The sequence below is a fragment of the Gekko japonicus genome, unplaced genomic scaffold, assembly GCF_001447785.1.
Source record: "Gekko japonicus isolate JY-2015 unplaced genomic scaffold, Gekko_japonicus_V1.1 scaffold282, whole genome shotgun sequence".
Taxonomy (NCBI): Eukaryota; Metazoa; Chordata; class Lepidosauria; order Squamata; family Gekkonidae; genus Gekko; species Gekko japonicus.
Genome location: NW_015159718.1, coordinates 973,608 through 987,893, shown reverse-complemented (window position 1 = coordinate 987,893; position 14,286 = coordinate 973,608).

Genomic DNA, 14,286 nt, shown 5'->3' with positions numbered 1-14,286 from the left:
AATTCCTCAAACACAGAGGTCATTTCGGGGGGGATCGCGGGGGATCGCAGTTCCCCCGGGTGAGGTACGGGGGGCGGGGCACATGACGAAGCCCCACCCCCTGCTTCCGGCCGCCCCGCTTCCGGCCCTCATTCAGCCAGGAGGAGGCAGGAGAAGAGGGAGGGTAAGTTGCTTCCTCCATGCCTCTCCCCACCCCTGCCTGCCTGGGGCCAGGGAGGGCCTTCGCGGGGCTTCCTTGCACTCCCGCCGGTCTTGCAGGTCCACCGCCGGGCCCCTCATGGGGCTCGGCAGTGGAGCTGCAAGGCCAGCGGCGGCCGGGACCGTTGGGGGCGGGTTGTGTGGCCTTATGACACACGTCCGGTGATGTCAGGGGGTGTGGCCTTATGACACACTTCCGGTGATGTCAGAGGTTGTGGCATATGCTAATGAGTTATGCTAATGAGTTCCCCTAGCTCTTTTTCTACGAAACGACCCCTGCTCAAACATTCTCCTTCTAGGTGGCTTACGTTTCTCTCTGCTGCCGAGAGACTGCTCAAACAGTGGGAAGGAGTAAATCATTACTTTCTTAAATTAATTCCATCAACAAAGAATCAGGCTGTGTTACAGTCTAGTTCATACAGAAAGATCACCCATCTTTTACGTTGTTCAACTATCAGAGCAGAATTGTACTTCACTATATCTTCTGCAGAACTTTTCACTAGCTTCACCAAAAGATTCCAATGAGATGAACCTTTAATTCACATCCTGCACTTTCAGCTACAAGAACTGTTAGGGAAACTGGCTAGACGTGTTTGCAAGTCTGTTTCTGAAGATAACTATGATGTGAATGAGTTATTTGATTTGAAAAACTTGTTACCCATGAGAGACGATGTTGTTTCATGGGAAGTTAAAAAGGAACTTGCACATCTTCCAGAAAAAGATTTCTTGGTGTTATGAAAAATGCCAAAGAGCATTATGTTGCTGGATGCAAATACTTGATTGAAAAGGCAATGGAAGGTTGTGGTTTGCTGAAAGCTCTGAGATGTTTAAACCCTTCTCTTGTGAATACCCAAAAAAGCTGTCAAGATATATTTCAGTTGCCAGAGAACTCCCTATTGATACAAAAGAAGTTGTTCTAATTGATAAATGGAAAATATTGCAGATGGAGACAGACTGCCCAGCTTTTGAAGGAAGAATTGATAGTTTTGGGGATAACATTTTAAAGAAAACTAATGTAGTGTGGGGGGGAAATATCAAGAGTTAGCTAAAGTTATCAAGACTGCATTGTCTCTATCACATGGCAATGCTGACATTGACAGGCGTTTTTCTGTGTCAAGATGGGCTTTGACTGAGGACAAGACTTCCACTGGTAAACGAACATTGAGTGCAATTTTGTTGATCAAAGATACATTGAAAACCTACGGAAATAAACCTGAGCTGGTTCCCATGACATCAAAACTTATTGCTATAGGACAAGATGCACATAAGCGATACATAATGTACAAAAAAGATTGAAAGAGGAGGAAGAAAAAAGAAAGAGGAGGAAGAAAAAAGAAAGAGGAGGAGATACATTTAACTAAAGAGATGGAAGATAAGGTTAAACAAGCAGAAGAGTCTAGGGAAAAATTGCTGTGATAGAAAGTAAAGCATCACTGACAAAAAAGAACCATCAGGCAACTTCTGAAGCATCTAATCATCTGTTCAAAGAAGCTAATGAATGATTGAAGACAGCAATACAGAAAAAAATGCAGAATGTTAATGTTGCACAGGGAATTTTGGAAGGCTACGTTGCTATGCGTGGAACTGAGTGGCAAAAACTTAAAGAAGTGGAAACTCCTCAAAAACTGTAGAGAAAAGAAAAAATAGTTTGATCACTGCTTTCTTTGGTAAAAAACCTAAAAAAAAGATTTATTTTTTAATTTGAATTCATTTTTATTAACATTTTTAACCTGCCCTCCCTGCAAGTGGGCTCAGGGCGGCTTACAAGGGGCATAAGCCCATACATAAAACCAGATAAAAACCATAAGATCATAGATAATAACAATAACAATAATAAAGTGCTTCATGTAACAAGGTGGTCTTTGAATAGTTTCATCGTGGTATCAATCATTTCCTTAGGGGTGATATTGTCCTGTAGATAGTCCAAAGCTAATCCAGCAGTGTCAGTGCCATGCAAATTTATGCCAGATCTTCCGCAGGCGGCTCCTAATCCCGTCGTTGTCATTCCATTTAATTAAAAAATCCTAATCACTGTATCTGAAGAAGTGTGATTGCACACAAAAGCTTATACCTTGAATAAAACTTTGTTGGTCCTACAGGTTCCACTGGATGCAAACATTGTTCTGATAAATCTATGGTATGATAATGTACTTTATCAAAAACCTATAAACAAAACGTACCCATTGAAACCCCCCCTTTGTATTCTTTCACATTAGTTGTGTTATACTGCCTTGTTAGAAGATGGTGTGTTGAAAGAATTCTGTCCTTTAAAAAAAAAAAATTGATAACACCTGGTGTTAAGAAAGGTCTAATTGGTAATATATATAGGCTTCTCATCTCACAGGACAATGAGAACTCTTTTCTGGAAAAAAAATGGTATAAAGATTTGACATTATGCTCCTGGGTGGTGCCTGGGCATAGATAGGGACTAACTTCCTAAATCAAATTATAGGTCCTAAGGTTTGAAAAACAGCTTTAAAATGGTAACACTAGTAGTATTTTATAGCTATACACAAGTGTGATAGGAACTTGTCAGAACCCTTTCAGGTGCACTGTTTCAAGACTTCAAATGCAAAACTCATCTGTAAACTCAGCTCCACTCCTAACTGGGGCATCTCAAACAACAAGCAAGGGTAGACAATAGGTAGACAGTACCTCAAAGCAGGACTTCTAGACTTACTATCCTCATACATGTCTCTCATGCACTGTGTATTGGCTGAACAAGCCTCCCTCATCAGATCGAATTCTCCATACAGAATACATAGGCAACTAAGAACTATGCAGAAACTGGGCTCCTATTGACCAATTCAGGTAACCTCCCACCATGCACTGGTAAAGACAATGAGAAGCACTTAGTACAGTATTGTCAAGTATGGGGGGGGGGAATCCTCACAGCCTATGTTACCACAAACCTGGGACTGCAGGCATGCTAAATTTGTGCTGTTCCACTATGATACAAGGAGCTGCGGTGGCTCAAGTGGTTAAGATGCTGAACTGCAGGCTGTGGAAGGTCAGAAATTCAGCAGTTCGAGACCCGGGTGCCGCAAGATGGAGTGAGCTCCCGTCTCTAGTTCCAGCTCCTGCCAACCTAGCAGTTCGAAAGCAAGAAATTGCAAGTAGATAAATAGGTACCACTTCAGTGGGAAGGTAACAGCATTCCGTGCGCCTTGGTGTTTAGTCATGCCGGCCACATGACCACGGAAACGTCTTCGGACAGCACTGGCTCTTCGGCTTTGAAACAGAGATGAGCACCACAACCCTCGAGTCGGATTCGATTGGCTTTCGAGCAAGGGAACCTTTACCTTTACCTTTACTATGATACAGTTGGACATGAGAGACCTTTCATCTCTGCCTTTCTCTATACTAGGGATTATGTTGTGGTCTAGGCACCTGGGAGCTTTTGTGTGGAGTGAAAGCCTTGAATTTTAGACCTACTTGTCCCCTATTTTTGCTGGCAGACTATTCAAAACAAACTTTGCCTTGTAGCATTCATTTAAATTTGTTCACATGTGTAATGAACTGACCTCCAAAACCAGGATGCTTAGTGCATTAAAAGCAGTGAACTGGGAAATTAGGGATTAATGCCTCACTGTAAAGCACAGTTTGATTGACAGGCTGCTGACTGTGTGACCGACCCCCTTCTCTCTGATTGGTCAGCGTCAGCTGAGGACAGCTTTAAAAAGTCTTGTCAGCAGGGCTCTAGTCGGGGGGGAGCTCTCAGGTACGGAGCTCCGGAAGAGAACCTCTAGGGGGCGGGGCAGTCACGTGGTGAAGCCCCGCCCCCTTCTTTACCCCGCCCTCTGCTTCGATCCTCATTCCGTTTGGGAATGAGGATGAAGCAGGAGGGTAAGTAGCCGGGCCTTCTGACACACTTCCGGTGATGTCAGGGGGTGTGGCCTTCTGTCACTTCCGGTGATGTCAGGGGGCGTGGCATATGCAAATAAGTTATGCTAATGAGTTATGCTAATGAGCTCCGGCAGCTCTTTTTCTACAACAAGACCCCTGCTTGTCAGTCTTGTCACAGGAGTCAGTGTTGTTTGGATTTTGACTTGGCAGTTGCCAGTCAGGAGGAGTGTGTGTGTTGGTCTGAGGGAAACAGACAAGTTCACTTGGGAAGTGAAGATACACAACTCTTGCCCTTACTGTGTACCATCACATTTGAGGAAAAGTTCAGAAATCAGAACTTAAAGTTTAAGTGTCAGCCCTAGCTGAATTCTATTGATTCACAGTCTCCAGAAGTGGGGTTTAGGTTAAACAGAAGAAACTGGACAGTAGGTTGAAACTGCCAGTCTAGCCAAACAGAAAAATTATTGCTCCTAGAAAGAGTATATTTCTTACCCAGCTATTCAGTGGGTTCAACTCAAAACAGACCCCTGGTTTGTGTGAAAAGGGAAATGGTCTTAGACTCCTCAAGAGTCAAACGGAAATTTGTAATCCCACATTAAATACAGGAAGAATAAATATAGGAAGAAAGTACTAACTTCCAGGAGACCAAGACCGTTAAATGAAACTTTATTAAGACACATTGTTGCTGAAAGAAATCTCCAAGACAAACAAAAGGGGGCTCCCATTCCTTCCCTTGGGTTCCTGGGCTGAGCAAACAGCCAAAATATTATACTGTGACAGTGGGACAGCCAGAATTCTTCAGGAAAGAAGAAAACAGACAACTAAGGTGGCTCAGTCACAAAAGGGAAAGAAAAATAGAGTGGAAATCTTGCCTATGAGGGAGGGAAGTTAGACGGGGCGTCATACCCTCCTACTGTGGAGATGGCTCGGTGTTGTGCTTGGAATGTTAGTCTTTTCATCTTTATGTATTCCTGTCTGATTGCATAGCAAAATGGTTGTTTTCAGGCTGTACTCATACTACCATGTTCTGTCTCTGTGGAGGCCACCATGGCTATAAATATGAATTACTGACCTGTTCACCCCAGTAGTCTGCTCTGGGAAGGTCATTGTGGTATTTTTGCAGCTGCCTGGTTGTGTTTTTAGGGAAATTGAATAGAGTCATTTTTTGTTGACTGGTTTCATATCTGATTCTTAATCCAGAGTAATCATCTATGTACAATCATCTGTGGATGGTAGCAGAACTGCCCATCACTGCTTTAGGAAAATCCACCATTACTGCTAGATACTTTCTTGATTCTACTGTATTGTTCTGCTTTGTCCACTACTGCTTACAACACAAATGGTTACTACTATGTTACATTGAAGTTACACTGGACTAGGCATAAGAAGTAAGGGCACCCACCCCAATCAACACAGCAGGGTTATTGGACTGTTAACCAACATTATTTGGGATGGAGAAGAACAACAAATACGCAATATCTTGGAACCCCTGGATGATTTCTACTAATGGAGGGAGGCAGTTTTCAATAATTCTCCTCACCTGCTGCAATCCTCTGACTCCACTTTCATTCTGTTCTTGGGGAGTCCCCCAGGAGCAATATTTCAGAGATCATTTGCAGTTACTGTGGCAGGGGAGACACAAGGAAGTCCTGTTCCACTGACAGAAGTCCCTTCAATCAGCAGAGATTGGCCATGAAATCCAAGCTAACATCCAGGGAAATGCTTGTTCTTTATTGACTGCTGGAATGATAAAAATGTATACACACAATTTGTATTACTCATTAAAGAATTATTGTATCATATTTTTATCATTGTATTCTGGGTTTCTTTCTCATTTAGGTGTTTATATCCTCTGGTAAACTTGACCTTAATATTAATTAATTAATTAACATATCTACGTTGTGTTTTGTGTGTGTGTGTGTGTGTATGTGTGTGTTGCAGACTTGCTTGTGAAAGACAACAGCATGCAGAGAAACACACAACATAGATAACATCTGTTTATTCTCTTAATAGCTTTCATGTATTCAGGATGGTTTTTTCCCCATAAGAGCATGATCTATCAAGTCCAACATAATGAACTCTTGCAAAGGTCAAATGTAAAGGAGAAATGCTGCAGGAAATGATGATTCTGCTGTAATCCTGTTATCCCACCAGTGCTCTAATTTAATTCTATTGCATTTAACAGCAGAAGGTGAAAGAGCAAACACATTTTTTTTCTGGCACCCCTGAATCCACAGTCCCTCGAGCATGACTTCAGATTTCCATACCACCATAATTGCATTAGTAATGAAAATGTATTGTAAAAATAATTATTGCCTGCTTTGTATTTTGTCAGCATCAGCAAAAGTTGCTTTGGAAAAAAAAATTTAATCAGCTCTTTCTCTCATAGACTGTTTCCCCCTACTTAAGTCTCTGCTTAAATGGAAAATGGTTAGCTATACAATCACACTGGAATACGAATCGGCTGTCTAAATTTTTGGATGTAGGCCCCACCATGCACAGTGGGAAAAGCATTCTCCTAAAAGTAAGATTCATTGTAGTCTAATTAATCTAATACTTCATCCTCAGTTAATAGGTTTGCCCATTTAAACAGAAAATTGCTTTTTTAAAAAAACCTATTGCTTTTACAAACTGGGATATGCATTCAAATAGGCCACGATCAAAATTCAGTCCAAGTAAGACCCTGTTCATAAATAGCACTATTATAATAATTCGAACTACAACATTGATATATATATCTTGGGGGGGGGATACAGGGGATGATTGTTGATCCAATGTCTCATTGCTATATTTTCTGTTCAGTGGACATGAGGGGAGAGGGGACGGAGTAGCTGAGCTGACACATGTCTAGCAGTAGAACAAAGTTTGAGTCCAGTGGCACCTTTAAGAGTGATTAACACATGGAATTCACTGCCACAGGAGGTGGTGGCGGCTACAAGCATGGACAGCTTCAAGAGGGAACTGGATAAACATATGGAGCAGAGGTCCATCAGTGGCTATTAACCACAAGGTATAGATAGGAACTCACAGGCTGGGGCAGGTGATGCACTGTATTCTTGGTGCTGGGGGGGCAACAGTGGGAGGGCTTCTAGTGTCCTGGCCTCACTGATGGACCTCCTGATGGCACCTGGTATTTTTGGCCATTGTGTGACTAGATGGGCCATTGGCCTGATCCAACATTGGCTTCTCTTATGTTCTTATGTTCTTAAGACCAACAAAGTTATATTCAAGGTGTGAGCTTTTGTGTGCACGCACACTTCTTCAGAAACAATGAAATGGAAATAGAAATAAGTCATACATATAGAGAGAGGGCAATGAATTAGCATGCAGAATAATGAAGATATTTTGACAGATTAAAAAAATAATGAACTTAGTTAATCTGTTTGGGTTCAACTAGTGGGAGAAATATAGCCAAGGCAATAAACACCAGCGAGAGGTCTGCAGGATTTGACTTGCCATGGCTAATAGAATATGAACAGGCTTTGGCAGTTGTGCAGACCTGTTGTTTAAATGGAGCAAAATACCAGGACCCGAATGTGATTGTGGTGCAGCCCACCAACTATTTTCCATCTGTCACAGGAATGTGAGCTTCAAGCTTTCCAGGGAGATGTGATGGAACTCTTTGAACTCTTCTCAGCTGCAACTGAGTGGATTGAAAACTGAGAGATTAGTATTTAGGGAAGCTTACCCAATTGTTTTGCATACCCATTGTAGCAACTTGGTTACATATTTTATATTATTACATGTTTCCTGTGTGTAACTCTGCCATACAATAAATAAATAAAGCCACCTAAATCAGTGGGATTGATTGAAACTTAATTGTGGCTGGACAGATCCTATTATAATAGTTTTACTATTGGTACATATAATTATTTTTGTGGTTACAGTCATTAGAACATTCTCATTGTAATAACACCAGTGATGGCATTGGACTGCCTTGAGCAAAGAGTTTCTGGATTGCATTCTCAAGAGTAGCATTTTTGGATGTGTTTTCTTGAAAATTCCCCTGTGAGCTCAGGAGTAATAGTAGTGGCATCAGCAGAAGTAAAAGAAATGTTTTATCTCTTGTTATGAACTGTGCAAGGCCTGAGGGACTAGGCCCTATTGTACTTTCTGAGTTTGAAGGCTTTACAAAGTTTCTGTGCCTTTACATTCCACATGATTCCCACCTCCAGTCACTGCCCCATTTGTAACTATTATAGATTTAGCCAACAGATATTTTCTATGCCTTTCCCTAATGAGAAAAAATTAATATAATGAAAAACAAAAAAGCCCATACTTATGACAGTCCTTCTGAATAGTCCTGTTTAGAATTTCTCTGAAGGAACTGGACTTGGACATCTACCTTCCCTCTTGGGTATTCCAGAGACACCATCACCTCGCTCCTGGGATTAAGGTATGGTCCTCATCTAGGCTATTATTTACAGGTATTCAACAAACATTGGTAATGTTTAGAACATAATACCTTTTCATGTCTGTTCAGACTGGTTATATATGGCATGGTATGGGTGTTTGGGTTTACAGGGAATTAATTTTCTGAGTATGAAATTTCATCTTTCCTCCATTTGGCTTCTTTGACTAAAACACCCATTTAATGTTTTAGGTTGTGAACCGTTGTTGACAGAAGAATCTGAATTTGGAGAAACTGCTGTAAGCCACTCAAAACCATGGAATAAAACAGGATGTGAATCTAATAAATAATACTACCATAACTGCAATTGAAAACTCTAAAAATTTGGGGGCAAAGATCTTTTTTCAAATGATTAAATGGCATTTTAGCTCATTAGTCCTGTTTGTCTCATACTGATGAGATGCATCAGAGCAAAGGTACAAAACACACTGTCCAAGTAATTCAGGTTATATAGGACACCCCAAATGCAACTGAAATGTATGTGCAATCAACCAGCACCTGTCTTCATTTGCACTGCAGATGGCAAGTGCTATGTGTGAAAAGCTTACTGTATTTTTCAACAACTCTCATTTGCAAAGCCCATCCAGATGCAATCTTCATCTTGAATTTTCTGCCCACTTCTGCACAGCTACATCTTATTAAATCTTGTCACTGCACCTAACATTAACGCTGCAGCCCTCACATTCAGCCATTCTGGATAGTAAAATGATCATATGGTAAACTGGAGGGGGGAAATGCTTAATTTGAGTCAATGGATGAATGTTGTTTACATTTGTGTTTGGTGTGAATTCTTTTTAAAATAAAATTTTTAAAAGTCATTAAAATGTTATGATGGACAGAGCCAAGTCTGTCCCCTTTTTCATATCTGTCAATCCCCTTTGTATCCTGGAGGTTTGGTAGACAAAGCCAAAAACAGCCAATCAAGGCCCTTCGGACACTCAGAGAAAGAGGGGAGAAGGAAGGCACAGAGGGTAAAAGAACAGCTTATCTGATTTCTGTTCAAATAGGGTTCCATGGTGTTAAAAGAAATTGCAGATGTTATTTCAGAGCCTCTGGCTCTAATCTTTGAGATGTCCTGGAGTACTGGTGTTGTGCTGGAAGACTGGAGAAGAGTGAATGTTGTCCCAATCTTCAAGAAGGGGGAAAAGACGGACCCGGGAAATTACAGGCCTGTCAGTTTGACATCAATACCTGGGAAAATTCTAGAGCAGATTATTAAACGCTCTGTCCTTGAGCACCTTGAACGGAATGAGTAAATTGGTAGTAGCCAGCATGGATTTATCAAGAATAAGTCATGCCAGACCAACCTTATCTCCTTTTTTGACAGAGTTACTAAAATGGTTGACTCCGGCAATGCTGTGGATATAGTGTATCTAGATTTCAGTAAAGCATTTGACAAAGTTTCTCATGATATCCTTGAGGATAAGCTGGTTAAGTGTGGGCTGGATGGTGCAACCGTTGGATGGATTCATGGTTGGTTGAAAAATCGTACCCAACGAGTGCTCGTAAATGGTTCTGCGTCTACGCAGAGGGAAGTCTCGAGTGGAGTGCTGCAGGGCTCAGTTCTAGGCCGGATGTTGTTCAATGTTTTTATAAATGACCTGGAGGAAGACATAGAGGGGATGCTTATCAAATTTGCAGATGACGTGAAGCTGGTTGGGATTGCTAATTCTTAAGAAGACAGAGTTAGGGTTCAAAATGATCTAGATAGGCTGGAACAGTGGGCTGAGACAAAATGAATTTCAGTAGAGATAAGTGCAAAGTCCTACACTTAGATACAAAAAATCAAAGGCACAAATATAGAATGGGGGGGGACTTGGCTTGACAGCAGCAGATGTGAAAGGGATCTGGGTGTTCTAGTTGATCACAAGCTAAACGTGAGCCTGCAGTGTGATGTGGCTGTGAAGAAAGCTAATGCAATCTTAGGATACATTAACAGAAGCATTGTGTCCAGATCAAGGGAGGTGGTAGTTCCGCTCTATTCTGCTATGGTCAGGCCTCACCTGGAGTACTGTGTCCAGTTTTGGGCACCACATTTTAGGAAGGATGTTGACAAGCTCGAGTGTGTCCAGAAGAGGGCAACCAGGATGGTGAGAGGGTTGGAATCCAAGTCTTATGAGGAAAGGCTGAAAGAGTTGGGTATGTTTAGCCAGGGAAAGAGAAGGCTTAGAGGGGACATTATTGCAGTCTTCAAGTATTTGAAGGGCTGTCATGTAGAAGATGGAGCAGATCTATTCTCTCTTGCTCCGGATTGCAAGACTAGATTTAATGGGTGGAAATTACAAGGGAGTTGTTACCGGCTAAATATCAGGAGAAACTTCCTAACTGTAAGAGTGGTTGAGTAGTGGAACAGTCCGCCTTGGGAGGTAGTGGATGCTCCTTTGCTGGGTGTTTTCAGCGAAGGCTGGATGACCATCTTTCAGGTATGTTGTAGGTATGTAGGGCTATCTTTCAGAAAGAAAAGGAAAGGAAAGAAAAGGCTTAGAGGGGACATGATTGCAGTCTTCAAGTATTTGAAGGGCTGTCATGTAGAAGATGGAGCAGATCTATTCTCTCTTGCTCCAGATTGCAAGACTAGATCTAATGGGTGGAAATTACAAGGGAGTCTTTACTAGCTAAATATCAGGAGAAACTTCCTAACTGTAGGAGTGGTTGAGCAGCGGAACAGTCTGCCTTGGGAGGTGGTGGATGCTCCTTCGCTGGACATTTTCAAGTATGTTGTAGGGCTTTCTTTTGGATATGCTCCTGCAGAGTGCAGGGGGTTGGACTAGATGACCTGCATCTTTCAGGTATGTTGCAGAGCCATCTTTTGGCTATGCTCCTGCAGAGTGCAGGGGGTTGGACTAGATGACCTGCAAGATCCCTTCCAACTCTAACATTCTATGCTTCTATGATTTTATGATCTCTTAGGCAGGTTAGGGAATTTTGTCTCTATCTCCAGATGCTTGGGTGGGGGCGACTGTTTAGTGAGGCAGCCTGAAAGCTACAGGGCAGACTGTGGTCTACATTTAAAAGGCTCTAAAGGGTTAGGAAACCTATGGAAAAAGTTGACCGCTCTTACAGTCAGAAGTAGCCTGGCAGATACTGGCTTCCTCTCCATTCAGAAACAATATCCTCTGTATATAATTCCCTTATGTATTGGCAATTTCCAGTTCTCCCATTGGCTGTGCAGTGTGTTCCATCAACCACCACTCAAGAGTACTCGCATGCCATTGGCTGGAGGCTGGGTCCACTCCTCTCCCCTGCCCACTGCCAGCCTGGATACTCTTCCCTCACAGAATAAACTATCAAAATGGCTGTCTCTCCTGATGAAGACACTTCTCCTTCTTGGCTCCTGTGGGTCTAATTTTTACCTCAGTGGCTGTTGCTAGGCAACCAAGCTTGGTTCTGTCAGTAAAAAGGCAAAGGAAGGAAGCCCTTTCCAGGCCTTTGTGAGGAAATCATTGGAGCCAGTCCTGACCAGGGTTGCCAGCTCCAGGTTGGGAAATTCCTAGATATTCTGTGGTGGAGTCTAAGGAAGCCAGAGGTTGGGGAGGGGAGAGGCCCCAGATGAATAGAATTCCATAGAGCCCACCCTCCAAAGAAGTTATTTTCTCTGGGGGGGGGGAGAGATCTGTTATCTGGAGTTCAGTTGTGATACCTGGTGATCTTCAGGCTCCACCTGGAGGTTGGCTACCCTAGACGTAGCAGTTACCACTTTAGAGCAGGGTCTGCTAGACCCAGATTTTTGCTGTGGAAGTTGAGTGGGTGATTTTGGACTAGTCACAGACTTTCATCCTAACCTATCTCACAGGGTTGTTGAGCAGATCAAAAGGGGGAGAGGAGAATGATGTAAGCTGCTTTTCCTAGGTAGAGGCTGAAGGTGGTGGTGGGGGAAATGGAAAGCTGAAGTCAGAGGGGAAGATACAGGTAGCCTGACGGTTGGCTGGAAAGGAGATAGGGTTGCCACCTTCAGGTTGGGAAATTCCTAGAGATTTGAGGGATGGGGTTTGTTAAGGGGTGGGATCTCAGACAGGCACAGTGCCATAGACTCCACCCTCCAAACCAGCCATTTCCTTCTGGGAAACCATTGTTGACAATCTCCGGGTGAGGGCTGGAGATCACTCAGAATTACAATTGCTCTCCAGATGACAGAGATCAGTTCCCCTGGAGAAAATGGTGGGCTCTGTGTCATTATACCCTGCAGAGGTGCCCCCCCCCAAGACAGACAGTGTGACGTAGCAGTTAGCGCTTCAGAGCAGGGTCTTCCAGACCCAGGTTCTTCCTATGGGAAGCTGATTAGGTGATTTCAGACTGCTCACAGACCCTACCTCACAAGGTTGTTGTGCAAATCAAAAGGGGGAGAGGAGAATGATGTGAGCTGCTTTGGTCACCACTGTGGAGAAAGATTGTACTTTTCCTAGTTAGAGGCTACAGGGAGGGGAGAAGAGATGGAAACCTAAAGTCAGAGGGGCAGATAATGGTATGTTGATGGTTGGCTGGGAAGGCAGTAGGGTTGCCACCTCTGGGTTGTGAAATTCCTGGAGATTTGAGAGGTGGAGTCTGGAGAGGGTGTGGTTTGAGGAGGAATGGGACCTCAGACAGGTACATAGACTCCAACCTCCAAACCAGCCATGTCCTCCTGGAGAACCATTGCTGCCATTCTCCAGGTGAGGGCTGGAGATCATTCAGAATTAAAACTGCTCTCCAGATGGCAGAGATCAGTTCCCCTGAAGAAAATGACTGTTTTGCAGGGTGGACTCTGAGTCATTATACCCTCCTGAGGCTGTTTCCCCTCGTGCTTGGATCCCCACTGCGGAGAAAGACTGTACTTTTCCTAGGTAGAGGCTCCAGGTGTGGGGGGGAGATGGAAAGCTGAAGTCAGAGGGGTAAATATTGGTATGTTGAAGGTTGGCTGGGAAGGAGATATTTATTTAATTAATTTCTACCCCACCCTCTCCACAAGGGTTGCTACCTCCAAGACAGGTACAATGCCATAGACTAGACTCTACCCTCCAAACCAGGCATTTCCTCCTGGGGAACCACTGTTCCCAATCTCCAGGGGAAGGCTGGAGATCACTCAGAATTACTACTGTTCTTCAGATGGCAGAGATCAGTTCCCATGGAGAAAAAAGTAAGCTCTGTGTCATCATACCCCATTGAGGTTGCCACAGCAAACTGACGCTGAGCGCCCAAGGCCAGGGCACCCACCTAGAGCCTCTTTCTAGATCTCGTTGTATTTATTTTTACAATGGACCTTATTCCTAGTATATATATAATCTGTAAAGAAATTGTATCTCCACATCTCACTTTCTCAATACATTACGTTTATATAAAGTTGATCTTAAACATCCATAATTTACTTTTCTTTCCTAGGAAAATAAGCCTGTATCTTGTTGTTCTGTCTGTTTCCCTTTGTGGCAGACACAGGGAAGACAAGGTTAACCCGGGAATTCACCAGAGTAGGGCAAAGCATGTGCCTCAGAAGTTCCATCATAATTTACTTCAAGCACAATATATATTTCATTGGCCCTTTCTTCTGAATGTGATGCTTGGTGTATGTGTCAGGTAAATGTGGTGTGTGGTTTTCCTCAGATAATCTGAAAATCAACACATGCTACTATTAAGATAACAGTGGCACTGTACTGGATGGGGGCTTGCCCCACTAAAAATATATATTAGTGTCCACATGTGCTATCCCAACCTCCCACAGATTCCATTGTTATTTGTAAACGTATATACAGAACTGTGAGAGAAATACTTCAGGTCTGTCATAAGATCTTGAGAAATGTCAAGAGCTGGGAGACTTGGGGGCAGGGTTATGGAACAGTACAGACACACGAGGCTATCTG